Genomic DNA, 22,120 nt, shown 5'->3' on the forward strand with positions numbered 1-22,120 from the left:
ATACTTTGTAATCCTGAAAACTTTTGCAAATATGCTTACGATTTCCTGCTACTTCTATGTTACCACTAGTGTTTGCATTTTGCACCAACACCAGACTCCTCATAGTTATAAAGTCAATTTCAGAGTGTCATTATAAGCAGCACTTCTCCTCCTCAAACAGCTGGCAGCGCTCTAAGAACAAGCAGTGTGTTGGTGGTGAAAGGCATTTTAAAAGTGCGGGGCGATTAATCTTTCCCAACACATTTGGCCGTGTTGTTAACAAGTCCTGTATTGATGTAAGTGAGATATTCTGTTTGTTCCTTAATGGACTTGACGAATCGCTCAATTTGTTTCTTCCATAATTGCAGAGAAGATGAACCGAGTTCTGTATGATTCCCCTCAGATCAATACTCACTTTCCAATCTGCCGTCCTGTCCACAGACAAGAACATAAAAATCGGTGCATCAGCAAATTTAGTTTGTCGAGGCTTTAACTAACCTTTGTCTCTCAGCCTCTACAGTACGTCCCACTATCGGCTCTTTACACTCATTTCAATTCAAATCTGCTTTATGGGTTATTTCTTAGATGCAAGTGTTGAAACAAAATGATTTTATAATAGTTATCAGTTAAAATAAGACACCTTTATTCAGTGTATGTCATTTTCATTCAAAGGCCACATACAGTACAGACCAATTTGATCTCATGTGGATTGTTAAAAAGATGGAGGGAAGGAAGGAAGGAAATAAAAAGGGGAAGGAAGGAAAGACAGACAAAAGGAAGGAGGGGAGAAAGAAGGAAGGACAGGCTGAAGAAAGGGAAGAAGGGAGGAAGGACAGACAGAAGGAAGGAAGGAAAGAAAGAAGGAAGGACAGACAGAGGAAAGGAAAGGAGGGAGGAAGGAACAAAGAAAGGAAAAAAGGAAGGTTGGGAGGACAGAAGGAAGAAAGGGAGGAAGGAAGGAACGAACGAACGAAGAAAGGAAAAAAGGAAGGTAGGGAGGAAGGATAGATGGAAGGAAGGACAGAAGGACAGATGGAAAGAAGGACAGAAGGACAGATGGAAGAAAGGGAGGAAGGAAGGTAGGTAGGAAGGATAGATGGAAGGAAGGACAGAAGGAAGGACAGATGGAAGGAAGGAACGAAGAAAGGAGAAAAGGAAGGGAGGGAGGAAGGACAGATGGAAGGAAGGGAGGAAGGACAGAAGCAAGGAAGGACAGAAGGAAGAAAGGGAGGAAGGACAGATGGAAGGAAGGAAGGAACGAAGAAAGGAAAAAAGGAAGGTAAGGAGGAAGGATAGATGGAAGGAAGGACAGAATCAAGAAAGGGAGGAAAGAAGGAAGGAAGGACAGAAGGAAGGAAGGAAAAAAAGGAAGGACAGATGAAAGGAAGGAAGGAAAGGCCTCATATTTGCCACCCTTAGTTTTACAGCATGTGAATAACTGAAGGTTCTTGTGTCAGTCGCTGGTATGCTGGATCATTGCCTCCACCCCTGTCTCTTTTCTATATGAAACACAAAAACACTGTTATTCTGTCTCTTCAAAGGCTTCATTACAGAGACTATGAGAGAAAAGAAGGGGAAGAAGGGAGGAAGGACAGATAGAAGAAGGGAGGAACGAACGAAGAAAGGAAAAAAAGGAAGGTAGGGAGGAAGGATAGATGGAAGGAAGGACAGAAGGGCAGATGGAAAGAAGGACAGAAGGACAGATGGAAGAAAGGGAGGAAGGAAGGTAGGTAGGAAGGATAGATGGAAGGAAGGACAGAGGGAAGGTAGGGAGGAAGGACAGATGGAAGGAAGGAACAAAGAAAGGAAAAAAGGAAGGGAGGGAGGAAGGAAGGATAGATGGAAGGAAAGACAGAAGAAAGAAAGGGAGGAAGGACAGATGGAAAGAAGGACAGAAGGAAGAAAGGGAGGAAGGACAGATGGAAAGAAGGACAGAAGGAAGGAAGGACAGAAGGAAGAAAGGGAGGAAGGACAGATGGAAAGAAGGACAGAAGGACAGATGGAAGAAAGGGAGGAAGGAAGGTAGGTAAGAAGGATAGATGGAAGGAAGGACAGAGGGAAGGTAGGGAGGAAGGACAGATGGAAGGAAGGAACGAAGAAAGGAAAAAAGGAAGGGAGGGAGGAAGGAAGGATAGATGGAAGGATGGACAGAAGCAAGAAAGGGAGGAAAGAAGGACAGAAGGAAGGAAGGACAGAAGGAAGAAAGGGAGGAAGGACAGATGGAAGGAAGGACAGAAGGACAGATGGAAGAAAGGAAAAAAGGAAGGTAGGGAGGAAGGATAGATGGAAGGAAGGACAGAAGGACAGATGGAAAGAAGGACAGAAGGACAGATGGAAGAAAGGGAGGAAGGAAGGTAGGTAGGAAGGATAGATGGAAGGAAGGACAGAAGGAAGGTAGGGAGGAAGGACAGATGGAAGGAAGGAACGAAGAAAGGAAAAAAGGAAGGGAGGGAGGAAGGAAGGATAGATGGAAGGATGGACAGAAGAAAGAAAGGGAGGAAAGAAGGACAGAAGGACAGAAGGAAGAAAGGGAGGAAGGACAGATGGAAAGAAGGACAGAAGGAAGGAAGGACAGAAGGAAGAAAGGGAGGAAGGACAGATGGAAGGAAGGACAGAAGGACAGATGGAAGAAAGGAAAAAAGGAAGGTAGGGAGGAAGGATACATGGAAGGCAGGACAGAAGGAAGAAAGGGAGGAAGGACAGAAGGAAGAAAGGGAGGAAGGACAGATGGAAGAAAGGACAGAAGGAAGAAAGGGAGGAAGGATACATGGAAGGCAGGACAGAAGGAAAAAAGGGAGGAAAGTAGCTGGTATGCTGGATCATTGCCTCCACCTCTGTCTCTTTTCTATATGAAACACAAAAACACTGTTATTCTGTCTCTTCAAAGGCTTCATTACAGAGACTATGAGAGAAAAGCTTTTTTATATATATGGAGAGAAATACAGTGTTGGGTGTGGGTGTGCTTACAGAGAGAAATAAAAAATAAAATAAAATAAAAAAAATAAAAAAAACAGCTTCATTACTCTGGGAAGGAGTGAATGGGGTTTTTAAATAACACCCTGAATACACAGTGGTTGGCTGTATTGTCCTTCCTCACATGCTATTCAATTTACATCCCACTGCCTGATGTTACGCCTGGCTTCTTCATTTCTTCTTCTTCTTCTTCTCCTGTATGACACATCGCTGGGTTAGATAGATGAACTGCACATATACTGGTCTACTGATATATATTTTTATTTTTTTGGAGTCTTTTCTTATCGTTTGGCTGTTTCTGATGCGATTGAAATGCCTTAAAATAAACATGGTTGGTCTAGTTGGTGTGTTTTTTTTCGAAATGGGAAAAAAAAATGCACCTTGTCATCCCTGATTTGGCCTTCAAATACACACTTTTCGAAAGAAAAAGAAGAAAGGAAGGAAGGAAGGAATGAAGAAAGGAAAAAAGGAAGGTAGGGAGGGAGGAAGGATAGATGGAAGGAAGGACAGAAGGAAGAAAGGAAAAAAGGAAGGTAGGGAGGGAGGAAGGATAGATGGAAGGATGGACAGAAGGAAGAAAGGGAGGAAGGAAGGAAGGAAAAAGGGAAGGTAGGGAGGAAGGATAGATGGAAGGAAGGATGGACAGAAGCAAGAAAGGGAGGAAAGAAGGTAGGAAGGACAGAAGGAAGAAAGGCAGGAAGGATAGAAGGAAGGAAGGACAGAAGGAAGGAAGGGAGGAAGGATAGAAGGAAGAAAGGGAGGAATGAAGGAAGGAACAATGAAAGGAAAAAAGGAAGGTAGGGAAGAAGAATAGATGGAAGGACGGACAGAAGGAAGAAAGGAAGGGAGGAAAAAAGGAAGGTAGGGAGGAAACACCTTAAAATAAACATGGTTGGTCTGGTTGGTGTGTTTGTCATCCCTGATTTGGCCGTCAAATATACACACTGTTCATCCAGCCGTGCAAGGTTGAGAGCTTCATGGCAAGACTGGTTGTTGCACATGAGTTTTTGACATATTACATAATGCTGATTTAATTAAGGAGTCAGTCAGGAAGGAAGGAAGGACAGAAGGAAGAAAGGCAGGAAGGAAGGAAGGAATGAAGAAAGGAAAAAAGGAAGGTAGGGAGGGAGGAAGGATAGATGGAAGGAAGGACAGAAGGAAGAAAGGGAGGAAGGAAGGAAGGAAGGAAGGAAGGAAGGAGAAAGGGAAGGTAGGGAGGAAGGATAGATGGAAGGATGGACAGAAGCAAGAAAGGGAGGAAAGAAGGAAGGAAGGACAGAAGGAAGAAATGGAGGAAGGAAGGAATGAAGAAAGGAAAAAAGGAAGGTAGGGAGGGAGGAAGAATAGATGGAAGGAAGGACAGAAGGAAGAAAGGAAGGAAGGGAGGAAGAAGGGAGGGAGGAAGGAAGGAAGGAAAGGAGGAAGAAATAAGGGAGGGGGAGGGAGGGAGGAAAGAAGGATAGAGGAAGGAAGGGAGGAAGAAGGGAGGGAGGGAGGAAAGAAGGATAGAGGAAGGATAGATGGAAGGAAGGACAGAAGGAAGAAAGGAAGAGAGGATTGGTTGTTGCACATGAGTTTTTGACATATTACAAAATGCTGATTTAATTAAGGAGTCAGTCAGGAAGGAAGGACAGAAGGAAGAAAGGAAGGAAGGAATGAAGAAAGGAAAAAAGGAAGGTAGGGAGGGAGGAAGGATAGATGGAAGGAAGGACAGAAGGAAGAAAGGGAGGAAGGAAGGAAGGAAGGAAGGAAGAAATGAAAAAAGGAAGGTAGGGAGGGAGGAAGGATAGATGGAAGGAAGGACAGAAGGAAGGAAGGGAGGAAGGAAGGAAGGAAGGAAGGAAGGAAGGACGGAAGGAAGGAAGGAAAAAGGGAAGGTAGGGAGGATAGAAGGAAGGAAGGACAGAAGGAAGGAAGGGAGGAAGGACAGAAGGAAGAAAGGGAGGAAGGAAGGAAGGTAGGGAGAAAGAATAGATGGAAGGAAGGACAGAAGGAAGAAAGGAAGGAAGGGAGGAAGAAGGGAGGGAGGAAGGAAGGAAGGAAAGGAGGAAGAAATAAGGGAGGGGGGAGGGAGGGAGGAAAGAAGGATAGAGGAAGGAAGGGAGGAAGAAGGGAGGGAGGGAGGGAGGGAGGGAGGAAAGAAGGATAGAGGAAGGATAGATGGAAGGAAGGACAGAAGGAAGAAAGGAAGAGAGGATTGGTTGTTGCACATGAGTTTTTGACATATTACATAATGCTGATTTAATTAAGGAGTCAGTCTGGAAGGAAGGACAGAAGGAAGAAAGGAAGGAAGGAAGGAAGGAAAAAAGGAAGGTAGGGAGACATAATGCTGATTTAATTAAGGAGTCAGTGCAGCTGCTTGAGAATTACTGTCAGCCGTGCATGGCAAGCAGGTCGCATTTATAACCTTCAATCAGATGCTTATTTTTTGGCGGGAAAATAACATCACTTGTGTTGTCAGCGGCAACAGGAACAACACCATCTGGCCGAAAAAGAGACGAAGACAAGAGACAAGAGACAAGAGACAAGAGAAGAGATTTGAAACCTATTCTCCTGTTTGATTTGATATTTCATCCTGGATGGTGCTCCCTCCCTCCCTCCCTTCTTCCTCCCTCATTTCCTTCCTTCTTCCTCCTTTCCTTCCTCCCTTGATATTTCAGCCTGGATGGTGCTCCCTCCCTCCCTCCCTCCCTCCCTCCCTCCCTTCTTCCTCCCTTATTTCCTTCCTTCTTCCTCCTTTCCTTCCTCCCTTGATATTTCAGCATGGATGGTGCTCCCTCCCTCCCTCCCTTCTTCCTCCCTCATTTCCTTCCTTCTTCCTCCCTTCCTTGCTTCCTTCCTTCCTCTATCCTTCTTTCTTCTTCCTCCCTTTCTTCTTTCTTTCCTCCCTCCCTCCTACCTTCCTTCTTTCCTCTGCCCTTCCTCCCTCATTTCCTTCCTTCTTTCCTCTGTCCTTCCTCCCTCATTTCCTTCCTTCTTCCTCTTTTCCTCCTTTCCTTCCTCCCTTGATATTTCAGCCTGGATGGTGCTCCCTCCCTCCCTCCCTTCTTCCTCCCTCATTTCCTTCCTTCTTCCTCCTTTCCTTCCTCCCTTGATATTTCAGCCTGGATGGTGCTCCCTCCCTCCCTCCCTTCCTTCTTCCTCCCTCATTTCCTTCCTTCCTTCCTCTATCCTTCTTTCCTCCCTCCCTCCTACCTTCCTTCTTTCCTCTGTCCTTCCTCCCTTCCTCCTTTCCTTCCTCCCTCATTTCCTTCCTTCTTCCTCTCTTCCTCCTTTCCTTCCTCCCTTGATATTTCAGCCTGGATGGTGCTCCCTCCCTCCCTCCCTCCCTTCTTCCTCCCTCATTTCCTTCCTTCTTCCTCCCTTCCTTGCTTCCTTCCTTCCTCTATCCTTCTTTCCTCCCTCCCTCCGTCCCTTCTTCCTCCCTTTCTTCTTTCTTTCCTCCCTCCCTCCTACCTTTCTTCTTTCTTTCCTCCCTCCCTCCTACCTTCCTTCTTTCCTCTGTCCTTCCTCCCTTCCTCCTTTCCTTCCTCCCTCATTTCCTTCCTTCTTCCTCTCTTCCTCCTTTCCTTCCTCCCTTGATATTTCAGCCTGGATGGTGCTCCCTCCCTCCCTCCCTTCTTCCTCCCTCATTTCCTTCCTTCTTCCTCCCTTCCTTGCTTCCTTCCTTCCTCTATCCTTCTTTCCTCCCTCCCTCCGTCCCTTCTTCCTCCCTTTCTTCTTTCTTTCCTCCCTCCCTCCTACCTTCCTTCTTTCCTCTGTCCTTCCTCCCTTCCTCCCTCATTTCCTTCCTTCTTCCTCTCTTCCTCCTTTCCTTCCTCCCTTGATATTTCAGCCTGGATGGTGCAGCTCTCCGAGAGAAAATGATCCATTAAGGAGGAGAGTGTGGTCAGCGTCCTGCAGAGACACCGAGGGCCCCCAAAGTATTTTTGGAACATTATTACCTTTTTATTGAATGGTAGAAGACAGCAGAGGTGACAGGAAATGAAAAATGAAAAATGAAACACACAATATAGGTCACCAGGTGGACTCAAACTGGGTGATGGTGCTATTACAAAAACCTGTATGCTATGATGGCGCCTCTTAAAAGTTATATTTCTCATATATTGGTATTCCCTCCCTTCCTTCTTTCCTTCTTTCCTCCCTCCCTCCCTTCTTCCTCCTTTCCTTCCTTCCTTCTTTCCTCCCTCCCTCCCTTCTTCCTTCCTTCCTTCCTTCCTCTATACTTCTTTCCTCCCTCCCTCCCCCCTCCCTTCTTTCCTTCCGTCTGTCCTCCCTCCCTCCCTCCCTTCTTCCTTCCTTACTTCTTTCCTTCATTCCTCTATCCTTCTTTCCTCCCTCTCTCCCTTCCTTACTTCTTTCCTTCCTCCCTCCTTCCCCCCTCCCTTCTTCCTCCTTTCCTTCCTTCTGTCTGTCCTCCCTTCCTTCTTTCCTCTATCCTTCTTTCCTCCCTCCCTCCCTTCTTCCTTCTTTCCTCCCTCCCTTCTTCCTCCTTTTCTTCCTTCCGTCTGTCCTCCCTTCCTTCTTTCCTCCCTCCCTCCTGCCTTCCTTCTTTCCTCTGTCCTTCCTCCCTTCCTCCTTTCCTTCCTTCTTTCCTCTGTCCTTCCTCCCTTCTTCCTCCCTTTCCTTCCTCCCTTCCTTCCTCCCTTCCTCCCTTGACTCGAGGACAACAGGAGGGTTAAACTTTGCTGAATCACATTAATAGACTTCTTTCCTCTCCAGAAACACACCACCACCTCCTCAGATGTTCCTGCTTTATCTGACAAGGACCAAATGCATAAGTAATGTTATTATAGCACCATAAAACCTATTAGAGAGAAGGTAGGTCTGGCTCGTTGGGTCAGCGAAGTGTGTCTGTGTGACAGAATAGACCCCTGTTCTCTTACTGTTTCTTACATCACCAATCATTGTTTGCTTCTTTGGTCCATGAACGCAACCTTTTAGTAACCTTGGTGACTAAACCCAGAATAATAAACGCTCCTTTCTTAGCAGTGACACAAAGCTGCTGAAATCTTTAGTCATCAATTAAAAATTGGGCTCTGGCTACATTTTATAGAGTCAAGATTGACCCTGGTTAACATTTGCCCACAGTGGTCAGGATGGCCGAGCGGTCTAAGGCGCCAGACTCAAGGTTTCTTTCCTTCCTCATCAAAGGGACTTCTGGTCTCCGAATGGAGGCGTGGGTTCAAATCCCACTCCTGACAATATCTTTTGGTAATATGGCCATAGAAAGTTCCTTTTTCCAACAGTAAAAAGCTACTTCTACTTGTGTTTGTGGGACAAGGGGGTTGATATTTGGGGAGATATGATCATTTAGTGCCTTAAATCCAAACTATACTGTATGATTTTGAGGTTCCCAGAAGGAAAGTGATGGTCGCCAATCCTAAATGGTGGTTTTAGCGACATTTATAATGTCCCGATTTACCCTGGTTAAAGTCATAACACAGAGGTCAGGATGGCCGAGCGGTCTAAGGCGCCAGACTCAAGGATTCACTCCTTCCTGTGTAAAGGGACTTCTGGTCTCCAAATGGAGGCGTGGGTTCAAATCCCACTCCTGACACTACCTTTTGGTAATATGGCCATAGAAAGTTCCTTTTTCCAGCAGTAAGAAGCTACTTCTCCTTGTCTTTGTGGGACAAGAGGGTTGATATTTGGGGAGATATGATCATTTAGTGTCTTAAATCCAAACTATACTGTATGATTTTGGGGTTCCCTGAATATAAGTGATGGTCGCCAATCCTAAATGGTGGTTCTAGCGACATTTATAATGTCCAGATTGACTCTGGTTAGAGTCATAATACAGTGGTCAGGAAGGATTAGAGAGAAGGTAGGTCTGGCTAGTTGGGTCAGCTAAGTGTGTGTGTGACAGAATAGACCCCTGTTCCCTTACTGTTTCTTACATCACCAATCATTGTTTGTTTCTTTGATCCATGAACGCAACCTTTTAGTAACCTTGGTGACTAAACCCAATCAAATCTTGACTATATAGGCTCGCTCCGGTTAGCCTACTGCTTAAAATGCATGACGGCTTGAATCTGTCAGCGTACCTTTGTTGATTGTCGCCCGCTCCATTTCCTTCTCCTTTCATTTCCTGTCATCTCTACACTGTTCCTATAATAAAGGTTTAATATGCCCCCCCCCCCCAAAAAAATGGTTTAACAGTATTTGGAAGGTGCTGAAAATGCATTTAATGTTTCCATGCCCTAGAAAATATGATTTTTGGGGGAATTCAACGTCCATTTAACATTTAAAATCATGTTTAAAATGTTAGATTTACCCGCAGTCACACTGACTTTTACACATGCTGAACTATAAAGTTTCAATGTAGGATTGCTGAATGTGCTGTCTTACTTTTCAGGTGTGTTTTCTAGAAATGACCCCATTTAAATGCAGCTCCAATCTAGTTTTTTTTGCTCTCTGTAATATAAACAGTTCATTTAGATTATGAAGATTTCACCGAGAGCTGAGAAACACTGCTAATGTTTACTGCACATCTTAAAATGGTCGAGTTTTAGATTGAGAGCTGAGAATATTGTCTGTGTGTGTGTGTGTGTGTGTGTGTGTATGTGTGTGTGTCTGTGTGTGTGTCTGTGTGTTCTCATACACTCGTGCTCTTCACTGTCCTTCAACAGCTCAACAATCTAATTTACATACTCATAAATCATTCACGTCTGACATCTCTCACACTCACAGACAGCCACGTACACCTGTGGGCATTGTAATAATGAGGTGTTTAAACAAAAAAAAAATACTCCTCATTCCCATGGATGGAGGGATAGATTGAGAGATACACGATTACCATGGTAACAAGGGTGCATAGTTGTCAGGATGGCCGAGTGGTCTAAGGCGCCAGACTCAAGGTTTCTCTCCTTCCTCAGTAAAAGGGACTTCTGGTCTCCGAATGGAGGCGTGGGTTCAAATCCCACTCCTGACACAGCTTTATATATATATAACCATATATGAAGCTCCTTTCTTTCAACCCTCTTGCATTGTATATTCTTTATTTTGCTTTTATTTATGTATTCATTTTAAAATTTGAACCCTACTTCTGGTGTTTCCTATTTTTAATGACTTCCTGTTTTTAAATGTGTTTCTAAGTTTGATGATTTCTTTCTTTCTCTTTGTTTGTTTGTTTGATGTATGAAAAGTGTTATACAAATAAAGTTTGATTGCTTATGGGATGGGAAAGTAAATAAATGTGATTACGCTTTTGATTAAGTGGTTGATATTCGTCAGTATCTACAAAATAAATGCAGCATTTTTAAAGTTATTTCAGATTGAGGTCTTTCCATGAATAACAGCATAGTTTTTTTATCACTTCTGATCAAAGCTGGATGATTTATGATTATTCTACTGTCGTAAATCATAGCTACACTTAAGATTTTGAGGTTTCATGTTATTATTTGTCGGTACCTTTTTTAAATAAGGATTTGAAGTTAATTCTTTTTATAGACACACAGTCATTTTTGTTCACAATGGAATGACATTTTGGGAAATATAATCATCTTAAATCCCTTTATGATTTTGGGCAGCTTAGAGAAAAATTGACAACAGTGGGAGAAATGCTTTGAAACCTTTAGTATTTCCAGTTATGCAGTTTTTGATCCTAACTGGGTGACTCTGACTGAGCAGCAAATTACATATTTTTTGGGTGATATGATTATTAAATCCTTTTTAAATCCCTCAGCATTATTAGAGTGTTGGATTGTCCCAGTAGAAAGTTGATCATTTTGAGAGAAATCTCCTGAAATCTTTGGTTGTTGATCCAAATTAGTGGTTCTGGCTATCTTTTATAAAGTCAACATTCACATCGGCTGCGTTGCCATCAGACTTGTCAGGATGGCCGAGCGGTCTAAGGCGCCAGACTCAAGTATTCACTACTTCCTGTGCAAAGGGACTTCTGGTCTCCGAATGGAGGCGTGGGTTCAAATCCCACTCCTGACACTAGTTTTGTGCCTGAAGCAGAATAATAAACGCTCCTTTCTTAGCAGTGACACAAAGCTGCTGAAATCTTTAAAGTCATCAATCAAAAATTGGGCTCTAGCTACATTTTATAGAGTCGAAATTGACCCTGGTTAACATCTGCCCACAGTGGTCAGGATGGCCGAGCGGTCTAAGGCGCCAGACTCAAGGTTTCTCTCCTTCCTCATCAAAGGGACTTCTGGTCTCTGAATGGAGGCGTGGGTTCAAATCCCACTCCTGACATTTTCGCATAATATGGTACGTTCCTTTTTCCAGCAGTGACCAGGTACTTCTCCTTGTCTTTGTGGGACAAGAGATTTGACATTTGGGGAGATATGATCATTTACTGTCTTAAATCCAATCTATATTGTATGATTTTGGGGTTTCTCAGAAGGAAAGTGATGGTCGCCAATCCTAAATGGTGGTTCTAGCGACATTTATAATGTCCGGATTTACCCTGGTTAAAGTCATAACACAGAGGTCAGAATGGCCGAGCGGTCTAAGGCGCCAGACTCAAGGATTCACTCCTTCCTGTGTAAAGGGACTTCTGGTCTCCGAATGGAGGCGTGGGTTCAAATCCCACTCCTGACACTAGTTTTGTTCCTGAAGCCAAATAATAATGCTCCTTTCTTAGCAGTGAGAAGCTGCATCTTGTCTTTGTGGAACCAAAGGGTTAACATCCTCTCTATGCTGTATGATTTTTGGCTTTACAGAAGAAAGTTGACAATCACGACACAAAGCTGCTGAAATCTTTAAAGTCATCAATCAAAAATTGGGCTCTAGAATATCTTTTATAAAGTCGAGATTTACCCTTGTTAAAGCTACAACACAGAGGTCAGGATGGCCGAGCGGTCTAAGGCGCCAGACTCAAGGTTTCACTCCTTCCTGTGCAAAGGGACTTCTAGTCTCTGAATGGAGGCGTGGGTTCAAATCCCACTCCTGACACTAGTTTTGTGCCTGAAGCCAAATAATAACGCTTCTTCTCTTTGTGGAACAAGATAATCAACATCCTCTCTATGCTGTATGATTTTTGGTTTTACAGAAGAAAGGTGACAATCATGACAGAAAACTGCTTTAAAGTCATCAATGAAAAATTGGGCTCTAGCTCCCTTTTATAAAGTCGAGATTTACCCTTGTTAAAATTACAACACAGTGGTCAGGATGGCCGAGCGGTCTAAGGCGCCAGACTCAAGGATACATTACTTCCTCATCAAAGGGTCTTCTGGTCTCCGAATGGAGGCATGGTTTCAAATCCCACTCCTGACACATTAGTATAGAAAGTTTCTCTTTCCAGTAGTGACCAACTACTTCTCCTTGTCTTTGTGGGACAAGAAGGTTGACACTTGGCGAGATATAATCATTTAGTGCCTTAAATCCAAACTAGCTGTCAAATCACCCCTATGCTGTATGACTGTCTGCTGAAATCTTTGGTCTTCACTCTAAAATTGGGCTCTATCTAGCTTTTATGAAGTCCAGATTGACCCTGGTTGAGCTCATAATCGTAGTCAGGATGGCCGAGCGGTCTAAGGCGCCAGACTCAAGGTTTCTCTCCTTCCTGTGCAAAGGGACTTCTGGTCTCCAAATGGAGGCGTGGGTTCAAATCCCACTCCTGACACTAGTTTTGTGCCTTAAGCCAAATAATAATGCTCCTTTCTTAGCAGTGAGAAGCTGCTTCTTGTCTTTGTGGAACCAAAGAGTTAACATCCTCTCTATGCTGTATGATTTTTGGCTTTACAGAAGAAAGTTGACAATCATGACACAAAGCTGCTGACATATTTCGAGGTCAATCATAAATTGGACTGTCTAGAAGGAAACTGCTGAAATCTTTGGTCTTCACTCTTAAATTCGGCTCTATCTACCTTTTATGAAGTCCAGATTGACACTGGCTGACATTTACAAGCAGTAGTCAGGAGGGCCGAGTGATCTAAGGCGCCAGACTCAAGGTTTCATTCCTTCCTCATCAAAGCGACTTCTGCTTTCCCAATGGAGGCGTGGGTTCAGATCCCACTCCTGACATAACAATACAATATTGCCACAGAAAGTTCCTTTGTCCAGCTACAAGCTACTTCTTCTTGTCTTTGTGGGACAAGAGGGTTGCCATTTGGTGAGATATAATCATTTAGTGCCGTAAATCCAAACTAGCTGTCAAATCACCCCTATGCTGTATGACTGTCTGCTGAAATCTATGGTCTTCACTCTAAAATTGGGCTCTATTTAGCTTTTATGAAGTCCATATTGACCCTGGTTGAGCTCATGATGGCATAGTCAGGATGGCCAAGCGGTCTAAGGCGCCAGACTCAAGGATTCTCTCCTTCCTGTGCAAAGGGACTTCTGGTCTCCAAATGGAGGCGTGGGTTCAAATCCCACTCCTGACACTAACTTTCGGTAATATGGCCATAGAAAGTTCCTTTTTCCAGCAGTAAGAAGCTACTTCTCCTTGTCTTTGTGGGACAAGAGGGTTGATATTTGGGGAGATATGATAATTTAATGTCTTAAATCCAAACTATACTGTATGATTTTGGGGTTCCCTGAAGATAAGTGATGGTCGCCAATCCTAAATGGTGGTTCTATCTAGCTTTATAATGTCCCGATTTACCCTGGTTAAAGTCATAACACAGAGGTCAGGATGGCCGAGCGGTCTAAGGCGCCAGACTCAAGGATATATTCCTTCCTCATCAAAGGGACTTCTGGTCTCCGAATGGAGGCGTGGGTTCAAATCCCACTCCTGACACTAGTTTTGTTCCTGAAGCCAAATAATAATGCTCCTTTCTTAGCAGTGAGAAGCTACTTCTTGTCTTTGTGGAACCAAAGAGTTAACATTGTCTCTATGCTGTATGATTTTTGGCTATACAGAAGAAATTTGACAATCATGACACAAAGCTGCTGAAATCTTTAAAGTCATCAATCAAAAATTGGGCTCTAGCTCCCTTTTATAAAGTCGAGATTGACCCTGGTTAACATTATGAACCAGTGGTCAGGATGGCCGAGTTGTCTAAGGTGCCAGACTCAAGGTTTCATTCCTTCCTCATCAAAGCGACTTCTGGTCTCCGAATGGAGGCGTTGGTTCAAATCCCACTCCTGACATAACAATACAATATTGCCACAGAAAGTTCCTTTGTCCAGCTACAAGCTACTTCTTCTTGTCTTTGTGGGACAAGAGGGTTGCCATTTGGTGAGATATAATCATTTAGTGCCGTAAATCCAAACTAGCTGTCAAATCACCCCTATGCTGTATGACTGTCTAGAAGGAAGCTGCTGAAATATTTGTTCTTCAATGTAAAATTTGGGCTTGATCTAGCTTTTATGAAGTCCAGATTGACCCTGGTTAACCTCGTGATGGTATAGTCAGGATGGCCGAGCGGTCTAAGGCGCCAGACTCAAGGATTCTCTCCTTCCTGTGCAAAGGGACTTCTGGTCTCCAAATGGAGGCGTGGGTTCAAATCCCACTCCTGACAATACCTTTTGGTAATATGGCCATAGAAAGTTCCTTTTTCCAGCAGTAAGAAGCTACTTCTACTTGTGTTTGTGGGACAAGAGGGTTGATATTTGGGGAGATATGATCATTTAGTGCCTTAAATCCAAACTATACTGTATGATTTTGAGGTTCCCAGAAGGAAAGTGATGGTCGCCAATCCTAAATGGTGGTTCTAGCGACATTTATAATGTCCCGATTTACCCTGGTTAAAGTCATAACACAGAGGTCAGGATGGCCGAGCGGTCTAAGGCGCCAGACTCAAGTATTCTCTCCTTCCTGTGCAAAGGGACTTCTGGTCTCCAAATGGAGGCGTGGGTTCAAATCCCACTCCTGACACTAACTTTCGGTAATATGGCCATAGAAAGTTCCTTTTTCCAGCAGTAAGAAGCTACTTCTCCTTGTCTTTGTGGGACAAGAGGGTTGATATTTGGGGAGATATGATAATTTAATGTCTTAAATCCAAACTATACTGTATGATTTTGGGGTTCCCTGAAGATAAGTGATGGTCGCCAATCCTAAATGGTGGTTCTATCTAGCTTTATAATGTCCCGATTTACCCTGGTTAAAGTCATAACACAGAGGTCAGGATGGCCGAGCGGTCTAAGGCGCCAGACTCAAGGATATATTCCTTCCTCATCAAAGGGACTTCTGGTCTCCGAATGGAGGCGTGGGTTCAAATCCCACTCCTGACACTAGTTTTGTTCCTGAAGCCAAATAATAATGCTCCTTTCTTAGCAGTGAGAAGCTACTTCTTGTCTTTGTGGAACCAAAGAGTTAACATTGTCTCTATGCTGTATGATTTTTGGCTATACAGAAGAAATTTGACAATCATGACACAAAGCTGCTGAAATCTTTAAAGTCATCAATCAAAAATTGGGCTCTAGCTCCCTTTTATAAAGTCGAGATTGACCCTGGTTAACATTATGAACCAGTGGTCAGGATGGCCGAGTTGTCTAAGGTGCCAGACTCAAGGTTTCATTCCTTCCTCATCAAAGGGACTTCTGGTCTCCGAATGGAGGCGTTGGTTCAAATCCCACTCCTGACATAACAATACAATATTGCCACAGAAAGTTCCTTTGTCCAGCTACAAGCTACTTCTTCTTGTCTTTGTGGGACAAGAGGGTTGCCATTTGGTGAGATATAATCATTTAGTGCCGTAAATCCAAACTAGCTGTCAAATCACCCCTATGCTGTATGACTGTCTAGAAGGAAGCTGCTGAAATATTTGTTCTTCAATGTAAAATTTGGGCTTGATCTAGCTTTTATGAAGTCCAGATTGACCCTGGTTAACCTCGTGATGGTATAGTCAGGATGGCCGAGCGGTCTAAGGCGCCAGACTCAAGGATTCTCTCCTTCCTGTGCAAAGGGACTTCTGGTCTCCAAATGGAGGCGTGGGTTCAAATCCCACTCCTGACAATACCTTTTGGTAATATGGCCATAGAAAGTTCCTTTTTCCAGCAGTAAGAAGCTACTTCTACTTGTGTTTGTGGGACAAGAGGGTTGATATTTGGGGAGATATGATCATTTAGTGCCTTAAATCCAAACTATACTGTATGATTTTGAGGTTCCCAGAAGGAAAGTGATGGTCGCCAATCCTAAATGGTGGTTCTAGCGACATTTATAATGTCCCGATTTACCCTGGTTAAAGTCATAACACAGAGGTCAGGATGGCCGAGCGGTCTAAGGCGCCAGACTCAAGGATTCACTCCTTCCTGTGTAAAGGGACTTCTGGTCTCCAAATGGAGGTGTGGGTTCAAATCCCACTCCTGACACTAGTTTTGTGCCTGAAGCCAAATAATAACGCTTCTTGTCTTTGTGGAACCAAAGAGTTAACATCCTCTCTATGCTGTATGATTTTTGGCTGTACAGAAGAAAGTTGACAATCACGACACAAAGCTCCTGAAATCTTTAAAGTCATCAATCTAAAATTGGGCTCTAGCTACCTTTTATAAAGTCGAAATTGACCCTGGTTCATTTCCACATATAGTGGTCAGGATGGCCGAGTGGTCTAAGGCGCCAGACTCAAGGTTTCACTCCTTCCTGTGCAAAGGGACTTCTGGTCTCCGAATGGAGGCGTGGGTTCAAATCCCACTCCTGACACTAGTTTTGTGCCTGAAGCCAAATAATAACCCTTCTTGTCTTTGTGGAACAAGATAATCAACATCCTCTCTATGCTGTATGATTTTTGGTTTTACAGAAGAAAGTTGAAAATCATGACAGAAAACTGCTTTAAAGTCATCAATGAAAAATTGGGCTCTAGCTCCCTTTTATAAAGTCGAGATTTACCCTTGTTAAAATTACAACACAGAGGTCAGGATGGCCGAGCGGTCTAAGGCGCCAGACTCAAGGATACATTCCTTCCTCATCAAAGGGACTTCTGGTCTCCAAATGGAGGCGTGGGTTCAAATCCCACTCCTGACACATTAGTATAGAAAGTTCCTCTTTCCAGTAGTGACCAACTACTTCTCCTTGTCTTTGTGGGACAAGAAGGTTGACACTTGGCAAGATATAATCATTTAGTGCCTTAAATCCAAACTAGCTGTCAAATCACCCCTATGCTGTATGACTGTCTGCTGAAATCTTTGGTCTTCACTCTAAAATTGGGCTCTATCTAGCTTTTATGAAGTCCAGATTGACCCTGGTTGAACTCATAATCGTAGTCAGGATGGCCGAGCGGTCTAAGGCGCCAGATTCAAGGTTTCTCTCCTTCCTGTGCAAAGGGACTTCTGGTCTCCAAATGGAGGCGTGGGTTCAAATCCCACTCCTGACACTAGTTTTGTGCATTAAGCCAAATAATAACGCTCCTTTCTTAGCAGTGAGAAGCTACTTGTTGTCTTTGTGGGACAAGAGGGTTGATACTTGGGGAGATATGATCAATTACTGTCAAATCAACCCTATGCTATACGACTGTCTAGAAGGAAGCTGCTGAAATCTTTGTTCTTCAATCTAAAATTGGGGCTCTAGCTAGCTTTTATGACGTCAAGATTTAACCTGGTTAATTGCATGCTATACTTGTCAGGATGGCCGAGTGGTCTAAGGCGCCAGACTCAAGGTTTCACTCCTTCCTATGCAAAGGGACTTCTGGTCTCCGAATGGAGGCGTGGGTTCAAATCCCACTCCTGACACTAGCTTTGTGTCTGAAGCCAAATAATAACACTCCTTTCTTAGCAGTGAGAAGCTGCTTCTTGTCTTTGTGGAACCAAAGAGTTCACATCCTCTCTATGCTGTATGATTTTTGGCTGTACAGAAGAAAGTTGACAATCACGACACAAAGCTGCTGAAATCTTTAAAGTCATCAATCTAAAATTGGGCTAGCTACCTTTTATAAAGTCGAAATTGACCCTGGTTCATTTCCACATATAGTGGTCAGGATGGCCGAGTGGTCTAAGGCGCCAGACTCAAGGTTTCTCTCCTTCCTGTGCAAAGGGACTTCTGGTCTCCAAATGGAGGCGTGGGTTAAAATCCCACTCCTGACACAGCTGTATAACATTGCCATAGAAAGTTCCTTTTTCCAGCAGTAAGAAGCGACTTCTCCTTGTCTTTGTGGGACAAGAGGGTTGATACTTGGGGAGATATGATCATTTACTGTCAAATCAACCCTATGCTATACGACTGTCTAGAAGGAAGCTGCTGAAATCTTTTTTCTTCAATCTAAAATTGGGGCTCTAGCTAGCTTTTATGACATCAAGATTTAACCTGGTTAATTGCATGCTATACTTGTCAGGATGGCCGAGCGGTCTAAGGCGCCAGACTCAAGGTTTCACTCCTTCCTGTGCAAAGGGACTTCTGGTCTCCGAATGGAGGCGTGGGTTCAAATCCCACTCCTGACACTAGTTTTGTGCCTGAAGCCAAATAATAACGCTTCTTGTCTTTGTGGAACAAGATAATCAACATCCTCTCTATGCTGTATGATTTTTGGTTTTACAGAAGAAAGTTGAAAATCATGACAGAAAACTGCTTTAAAGTCATCAATGAAAAATTGGGCTGTAGCTCCCTTTTATAAAGTCGAGATTTACCCTTGTTAAAATTACAACACAGAGGTCAGGATGGCCGAGCGGTCTAAGGCGCCAGACTCAAGGATACATTCCTTCCTCATCAAAGGGACTTCTGGTCTCCGAATGGAGGCGTGGGTTCAAATCCCACTCCTGACACTAGTCTTGTGCCTTAAGCCAAATAATAATGCTCCTTTCTTAGCAGTGAGAAGCTGCATCTTGTCTTTGTGGAACCAAAGAGTTCACATCCTCTCTATGCTGTATGATTTTTGGCTTTACAGAAGAAAGTTGACAATCATGACACAAAGCTGCTGAAATCTTTAAAGTCATCAATCTAAAATTGGGCTCTAGCTCCCTTTTATAAAGTCGAGATTGACCCTGGTTAACATTATGAACCAGTGGTCAGGATGGCCGAGCGGTCTAAGGCGCCAGACTCAAGGTTTCACTCCTTCCTGTGCAAAGGGACTTCTGGTCTCCAAATGGAGGCGTGGGTTCAAATCCCACTCCTGACACAGCTGTATAATATTGCCATAGAAAGTTCCTTTTTCCAGCAGTAAGAAGCGACTTCTCCTTGTCTTTGTGGGACAAGAGGGTTGATACTTGGGGAGATATGATCAATTACTGTCAAATCAACCCTATGCTATACGACTGTCTAGAAGGAAGCTGCTGAAATCTTTGTTCTTCAATCTAAAATTGGGGCGCTAGCTAGCTTTTATGACGTCAAGATTTAACCTGGTTAATTGCATGCTATACTTGTCAGGATGGCCGAGCGGTCTAAGGCGCCAGACTCAAGGTTTCACTCCTTCCTGTGCAAAGGGACTTCTGGTCTCCGAATGGAGGCGTGGGTTCAAATCCCACTCCTGATACTAGTTTTGTGCCTTAAGCCAAATAATAATGCTCCTTTCTTAGCAGTGAGAAGCTACTTCTTGTCTTTGTGGAACCAAAGAGTTCACATCCTCTCTATGCTGTATGATTTTTGGCTTTACAGAAGAAAGTTGACAATCATGACAGAAAGCTGCTGAAATCTTTAAAGTCATCAATCAAAAATTGGGCTCTAGCTCCCTTTTATAAATTCGAGATTTACCCTTGTTAAAATTACTACACAGAGGTCAGGATGGACGAGTGGTCTAAGGTGCCAGACTCAAGGTTTCATTCCTTCCTCATCAAAGGGACTTCTGGTCTCCGAATGGAGGCGTGGGTTCAAATCCCACTCCTGACACATTAGTATAGAAAGTTTCTCTTTCCAGTAGTGACCAACTACTTCTCCTTGTCTTTGTGGGACAAGAGGGTTGACACTTGGCGAGATATAATCATTTAGTGCCTTAAATCCAAACTAGCTGTCAAATCACCCCTATGCTGTATGACTGTCTGCTGAAATCTTGGGTCTTCACTCTAAAATTGGGCTCTATCTAGCTTTTATTAAGTCCAGATTGACCCTGGTTGAGCTCATGATGGTGTAGTCAGGATGGCCGAGCGGTCTAAGGCGCCAGACTCAAGGTTTCTCTCCTTCCTGTGCAAAGAGACTTCTGGTCTGCAAAGGGACTTCTGGTCTCCAAATGGAGGCGTGGGTTCAAATCCCACTCCTGACACTAGTTTTGTGCATTAAGCCAAATAATAACGCTCCTTTCTTAGCAGTGAGAAGCTACTTCTTGTCTTTGTGGGACAAGAGGGTTGATACTTGGGGAGATATGATCAATTACTGTCAAATCAACCCTATGCTATACGACTGTCTAGAAGGAAGCTGCTGAAATCTTTGTTCTTCAATCTAAAATTGGGGCTCTAGCTAGCTTTTATGACATCAAGATTTAACCTGGTTAATTGCATGCTATACTTGTCAGGATGGCCGAGCGGTCTAAGGCGCCAGACTCAAGGTTTCACTCCTTCCTGTGCAAAGGGACTTCTGGTCTCCGAATGGAGGCGTGGGTTCAAATCCCACTCCTGACACTAGTTTTGTGCCTGAAGCCAAATAATAACGCTTCTTGTCTTTGTGGAACAAAATAATCAACATCCTCTCTATGCTGTATGATTTTTGGTTTTACAGAAGAAAGTTGAAAATCATGACAGAAAACCGCTTTAAAGTCATCAATGAAAAATTGGGCTCTAGCTCCCTTTTATAAAGTCGAGATTTACCCTTGTTAAAATTACAACACAGAGGTCAGGATGGCCGAGCGGTCTAAGGCGCCAGACTCAAGGATACATTCCTTCCTCATCAAAGGGACTTCTGGTCTCCAAATGGAGGCGTGGGTTCAAATCCCACTCCTGACACTAACTTTCGGTAATATGGCCATAGAAGGTTCCTTTTTCCAGCAGTAAGAAGCTACTTCTACTTGTCTTTGTGGGACAAGAGGGTTGATATTTGGGGAGATATGATCATTTAATGTCTTAAATCCAAACTATACTGTATGATTTTGGGGTTCCCTGAAGATAAGTGATGGTCGCCAATCCTAAATGGTGGTTCTATCTAGCTTTATAATGTCCCGATTTACCCTGGTTAAGGTCATAACACAGAGGTCAGGATGGCCGAGCGGTCTAAGGCGCCAGACTCAAGGATTCACTCCTTCCTGTCTAAAGGGACTTCTGGTCTCCAAATGGAGGCGTGGGTTCAAATCCCACTCCTGACACTAGTGTTGTTTCTGAAGCCAAATAATAATGCTCCTTTCTTAGCAGTGAGAAGCTGCTTCTTGTCTTTGTGGAACCAAAGAGTTCACATCCTCTCTATGCTGTATGATTTTTGGCTTTACAGAAGAAAGTTGACAATCATGACAGAAAGCTGCTGAAATCTTTAAAGTCATCAATCTAAAATTGGGCTCTAGCTCCCTTTTATAAAGTCGAGATTGACCCTGGTTAACATTATGAACCAGTGGTCAGGATGGCCGAGTTGTCTAAGGCGCCAGACTCAAGGTTTCATTCCTTCCTCATCAAAGGGACTTCTGGTCTCCGAATGGAGGCGTTGGTTCAAATCCCACTCCTGACATAACAATACAATATTGCCACAGAAAGTTCCTTTGTCCAGCTACAAGCTACTTCTTCTTGTCTTTGTGGGACAAGAGGGTTGCCATTTGGTGAGATATAATCATTTAGTGCCGTAAATCCAAACTAGCTGTCAAATCACCCCTATGCTGTATGACTGTCTAGAAGGAAGCTGCTGAAATATTTGTTCTTCAATGTAAAATTTGGGCTTGATCTAGCTTTTATGAAGTCCAGATTGACCCTGGTTAACCTCATGATGGCATAGTCAGGATGGCCGAGCGGTCTAAGGCGCCAGACTCAAGGATACATTCCTTCCTCATCAAAGGGACTTCTGGTCTCCAAATGGAGGCGTGGGTTCAAATCCCACTCCTGACAGTACCTTTTGGTAATATGGCCATAGAAAGTTCCTTTTTCCAGCAGTAAGAAGCTACTTCTACTTGTGTTTGTGGGACAAGGGGGTTGATATTTGGGGAGATATGATCATTTAGTGCCTTAAATCCAAACTATACTGTATGATTTTGAGGTTCCCAGAAGGAAAGTGATGGTTGCCAATCCTAAATGGTGGTTCTAGCGACATTTATAATGTCCCGATTTACCCTGGTTGAAGTCATAACACAGAGGTCAGGATGGCCGAGCGGTCTAAGGCGCCAGACTCAAGGTTTCACTCCTTCCTGTGTAAAGGGACTTCTGGTCTCCAAATGGAGGCGTGGGTTCAAATCCCACTCCTGACACTAGTTTTGTTCCTGAAGCCAAATAATAATGCTCCTTT

The 22,120-nt window shown here is 43.7% G+C and overlaps 1 long non-coding RNA gene and 33 other non-coding genes across 34 annotated transcripts; all 34 read left to right on the plus strand.

Annotated features, from left to right (window-relative positions):
- Positions 1 to 1,005: 1,005 nt before the first annotated feature.
- Positions 1,006 to 2,302, plus strand: LOC128385193 (uncharacterized). The gene is made up of 3 exons (XR_008324652.1): positions 1,006 to 1,062; positions 1,846 to 2,001; positions 2,282 to 2,302. It is a non-coding gene; the product is annotated as an uncharacterized LOC128385193 (long non-coding RNA).
- Positions 2,303 to 8,045: 5,743 nt separating this feature from the next.
- Positions 8,046 to 8,156, plus strand: trnal-caa (transfer RNA leucine (anticodon CAA)). The gene is made up of 2 exons: positions 8,046 to 8,083; positions 8,111 to 8,156. It is a non-coding gene; the product is annotated as a tRNA-Leu (tRNA).
- Positions 8,157 to 8,401: 245 nt separating this feature from the next.
- Positions 8,402 to 8,512, plus strand: trnal-caa (transfer RNA leucine (anticodon CAA)). Its single transcript has 2 exons — positions 8,402 to 8,439; positions 8,467 to 8,512. It is a non-coding gene; the product is annotated as a tRNA-Leu (tRNA).
- Positions 8,513 to 9,774: 1,262 nt separating this feature from the next.
- On the plus strand, positions 9,775 to 9,886 carry trnal-caa (transfer RNA leucine (anticodon CAA)). The gene is made up of 2 exons: positions 9,775 to 9,812; positions 9,841 to 9,886. It is a non-coding gene; the product is annotated as a tRNA-Leu (tRNA).
- Positions 9,887 to 10,785: 899 nt separating this feature from the next.
- Positions 10,786 to 10,896, plus strand: trnal-caa (transfer RNA leucine (anticodon CAA)). The gene is made up of 2 exons: positions 10,786 to 10,823; positions 10,851 to 10,896. It is a non-coding gene; the product is annotated as a tRNA-Leu (tRNA).
- A 150-nt stretch (positions 10,897 to 11,046) lies between these two features.
- On the plus strand, positions 11,047 to 11,157 carry trnal-caa (transfer RNA leucine (anticodon CAA)). Its single transcript has 2 exons — positions 11,047 to 11,084; positions 11,112 to 11,157. It is a non-coding gene; the product is annotated as a tRNA-Leu (tRNA).
- A 237-nt stretch (positions 11,158 to 11,394) lies between these two features.
- trnal-caa (transfer RNA leucine (anticodon CAA)) lies at positions 11,395 to 11,505 on the plus strand. The gene is made up of 2 exons: positions 11,395 to 11,432; positions 11,460 to 11,505. It is a non-coding gene; the product is annotated as a tRNA-Leu (tRNA).
- Positions 11,506 to 11,748: 243 nt separating this feature from the next.
- trnal-caa (transfer RNA leucine (anticodon CAA)) lies at positions 11,749 to 11,859 on the plus strand. The gene is made up of 2 exons: positions 11,749 to 11,786; positions 11,821 to 11,859. It is a non-coding gene; the product is annotated as a tRNA-Leu (tRNA).
- Positions 11,860 to 12,069: 210 nt separating this feature from the next.
- Positions 12,070 to 12,180, plus strand: trnal-caa (transfer RNA leucine (anticodon CAA)). Its single transcript has 2 exons — positions 12,070 to 12,107; positions 12,135 to 12,180. It is a non-coding gene; the product is annotated as a tRNA-Leu (tRNA).
- Positions 12,181 to 12,418: 238 nt separating this feature from the next.
- Positions 12,419 to 12,529, plus strand: trnal-caa (transfer RNA leucine (anticodon CAA)). Its single transcript has 2 exons — positions 12,419 to 12,456; positions 12,484 to 12,529. It is a non-coding gene; the product is annotated as a tRNA-Leu (tRNA).
- Positions 12,530 to 13,178: 649 nt separating this feature from the next.
- On the plus strand, positions 13,179 to 13,289 carry trnal-caa (transfer RNA leucine (anticodon CAA)). Its single transcript has 2 exons — positions 13,179 to 13,216; positions 13,244 to 13,289. It is a non-coding gene; the product is annotated as a tRNA-Leu (tRNA).
- Positions 13,290 to 13,534: 245 nt separating this feature from the next.
- Positions 13,535 to 13,645, plus strand: trnal-caa (transfer RNA leucine (anticodon CAA)). The gene is made up of 2 exons: positions 13,535 to 13,572; positions 13,600 to 13,645. It is a non-coding gene; the product is annotated as a tRNA-Leu (tRNA).
- Positions 13,646 to 14,258: 613 nt separating this feature from the next.
- trnal-caa (transfer RNA leucine (anticodon CAA)) lies at positions 14,259 to 14,369 on the plus strand. Its single transcript has 2 exons — positions 14,259 to 14,296; positions 14,324 to 14,369. It is a non-coding gene; the product is annotated as a tRNA-Leu (tRNA).
- A 245-nt stretch (positions 14,370 to 14,614) lies between these two features.
- trnal-caa (transfer RNA leucine (anticodon CAA)) lies at positions 14,615 to 14,725 on the plus strand. Its single transcript has 2 exons — positions 14,615 to 14,652; positions 14,680 to 14,725. It is a non-coding gene; the product is annotated as a tRNA-Leu (tRNA).
- A 245-nt stretch (positions 14,726 to 14,970) lies between these two features.
- trnal-caa (transfer RNA leucine (anticodon CAA)) lies at positions 14,971 to 15,081 on the plus strand. The gene is made up of 2 exons: positions 14,971 to 15,008; positions 15,036 to 15,081. It is a non-coding gene; the product is annotated as a tRNA-Leu (tRNA).
- Positions 15,082 to 15,694: 613 nt separating this feature from the next.
- trnal-caa (transfer RNA leucine (anticodon CAA)) lies at positions 15,695 to 15,805 on the plus strand. The gene is made up of 2 exons: positions 15,695 to 15,732; positions 15,760 to 15,805. It is a non-coding gene; the product is annotated as a tRNA-Leu (tRNA).
- A 245-nt stretch (positions 15,806 to 16,050) lies between these two features.
- On the plus strand, positions 16,051 to 16,161 carry trnal-caa (transfer RNA leucine (anticodon CAA)). Its single transcript has 2 exons — positions 16,051 to 16,088; positions 16,116 to 16,161. It is a non-coding gene; the product is annotated as a tRNA-Leu (tRNA).
- A 217-nt stretch (positions 16,162 to 16,378) lies between these two features.
- On the plus strand, positions 16,379 to 16,489 carry trnal-caa (transfer RNA leucine (anticodon CAA)). The gene is made up of 2 exons: positions 16,379 to 16,416; positions 16,444 to 16,489. It is a non-coding gene; the product is annotated as a tRNA-Leu (tRNA).
- Positions 16,490 to 16,699: 210 nt separating this feature from the next.
- trnal-caa (transfer RNA leucine (anticodon CAA)) lies at positions 16,700 to 16,810 on the plus strand. Its single transcript has 2 exons — positions 16,700 to 16,737; positions 16,765 to 16,810. It is a non-coding gene; the product is annotated as a tRNA-Leu (tRNA).
- Positions 16,811 to 17,048: 238 nt separating this feature from the next.
- On the plus strand, positions 17,049 to 17,159 carry trnal-caa (transfer RNA leucine (anticodon CAA)). Its single transcript has 2 exons — positions 17,049 to 17,086; positions 17,114 to 17,159. It is a non-coding gene; the product is annotated as a tRNA-Leu (tRNA).
- A 244-nt stretch (positions 17,160 to 17,403) lies between these two features.
- trnal-caa (transfer RNA leucine (anticodon CAA)) lies at positions 17,404 to 17,514 on the plus strand. The gene is made up of 2 exons: positions 17,404 to 17,441; positions 17,469 to 17,514. It is a non-coding gene; the product is annotated as a tRNA-Leu (tRNA).
- A 240-nt stretch (positions 17,515 to 17,754) lies between these two features.
- trnal-caa (transfer RNA leucine (anticodon CAA)) lies at positions 17,755 to 17,865 on the plus strand. The gene is made up of 2 exons: positions 17,755 to 17,792; positions 17,820 to 17,865. It is a non-coding gene; the product is annotated as a tRNA-Leu (tRNA).
- Positions 17,866 to 18,108: 243 nt separating this feature from the next.
- Positions 18,109 to 18,219, plus strand: trnal-caa (transfer RNA leucine (anticodon CAA)). The gene is made up of 2 exons: positions 18,109 to 18,146; positions 18,174 to 18,219. It is a non-coding gene; the product is annotated as a tRNA-Leu (tRNA).
- A 210-nt stretch (positions 18,220 to 18,429) lies between these two features.
- Positions 18,430 to 18,540, plus strand: trnal-caa (transfer RNA leucine (anticodon CAA)). The gene is made up of 2 exons: positions 18,430 to 18,467; positions 18,495 to 18,540. It is a non-coding gene; the product is annotated as a tRNA-Leu (tRNA).
- Positions 18,541 to 18,782: 242 nt separating this feature from the next.
- Positions 18,783 to 18,893, plus strand: trnal-caa (transfer RNA leucine (anticodon CAA)). The gene is made up of 2 exons: positions 18,783 to 18,820; positions 18,848 to 18,893. It is a non-coding gene; the product is annotated as a tRNA-Leu (tRNA).
- Positions 18,894 to 19,136: 243 nt separating this feature from the next.
- On the plus strand, positions 19,137 to 19,247 carry trnal-caa (transfer RNA leucine (anticodon CAA)). The gene is made up of 2 exons: positions 19,137 to 19,174; positions 19,202 to 19,247. It is a non-coding gene; the product is annotated as a tRNA-Leu (tRNA).
- A 242-nt stretch (positions 19,248 to 19,489) lies between these two features.
- Positions 19,490 to 19,600, plus strand: trnal-caa (transfer RNA leucine (anticodon CAA)). The gene is made up of 2 exons: positions 19,490 to 19,527; positions 19,555 to 19,600. It is a non-coding gene; the product is annotated as a tRNA-Leu (tRNA).
- A 240-nt stretch (positions 19,601 to 19,840) lies between these two features.
- On the plus strand, positions 19,841 to 19,970 carry trnal-caa (transfer RNA leucine (anticodon CAA)). The gene is made up of 2 exons: positions 19,841 to 19,878; positions 19,925 to 19,970. It is a non-coding gene; the product is annotated as a tRNA-Leu (tRNA).
- A 244-nt stretch (positions 19,971 to 20,214) lies between these two features.
- Positions 20,215 to 20,325, plus strand: trnal-caa (transfer RNA leucine (anticodon CAA)). Its single transcript has 2 exons — positions 20,215 to 20,252; positions 20,280 to 20,325. It is a non-coding gene; the product is annotated as a tRNA-Leu (tRNA).
- A 210-nt stretch (positions 20,326 to 20,535) lies between these two features.
- On the plus strand, positions 20,536 to 20,646 carry trnal-caa (transfer RNA leucine (anticodon CAA)). The gene is made up of 2 exons: positions 20,536 to 20,573; positions 20,601 to 20,646. It is a non-coding gene; the product is annotated as a tRNA-Leu (tRNA).
- A 245-nt stretch (positions 20,647 to 20,891) lies between these two features.
- On the plus strand, positions 20,892 to 21,002 carry trnal-caa (transfer RNA leucine (anticodon CAA)). Its single transcript has 2 exons — positions 20,892 to 20,929; positions 20,957 to 21,002. It is a non-coding gene; the product is annotated as a tRNA-Leu (tRNA).
- A 242-nt stretch (positions 21,003 to 21,244) lies between these two features.
- Positions 21,245 to 21,355, plus strand: trnal-caa (transfer RNA leucine (anticodon CAA)). The gene is made up of 2 exons: positions 21,245 to 21,282; positions 21,310 to 21,355. It is a non-coding gene; the product is annotated as a tRNA-Leu (tRNA).
- Positions 21,356 to 21,615: 260 nt separating this feature from the next.
- Positions 21,616 to 21,726, plus strand: trnal-caa (transfer RNA leucine (anticodon CAA)). Its single transcript has 2 exons — positions 21,616 to 21,653; positions 21,681 to 21,726. It is a non-coding gene; the product is annotated as a tRNA-Leu (tRNA).
- Positions 21,727 to 21,971: 245 nt separating this feature from the next.
- On the plus strand, positions 21,972 to 22,082 carry trnal-caa (transfer RNA leucine (anticodon CAA)). The gene is made up of 2 exons: positions 21,972 to 22,009; positions 22,037 to 22,082. It is a non-coding gene; the product is annotated as a tRNA-Leu (tRNA).
- The last annotated feature ends 38 nt before the right edge of the window (positions 22,083 to 22,120 follow it).

Source organism: Scomber japonicus, chromosome 23 (assembly GCF_027409825.1).
Source record: "Scomber japonicus isolate fScoJap1 chromosome 23, fScoJap1.pri, whole genome shotgun sequence".
Classification (NCBI taxonomy): domain Eukaryota; kingdom Metazoa; phylum Chordata; class Actinopteri; order Scombriformes; family Scombridae; genus Scomber; species Scomber japonicus.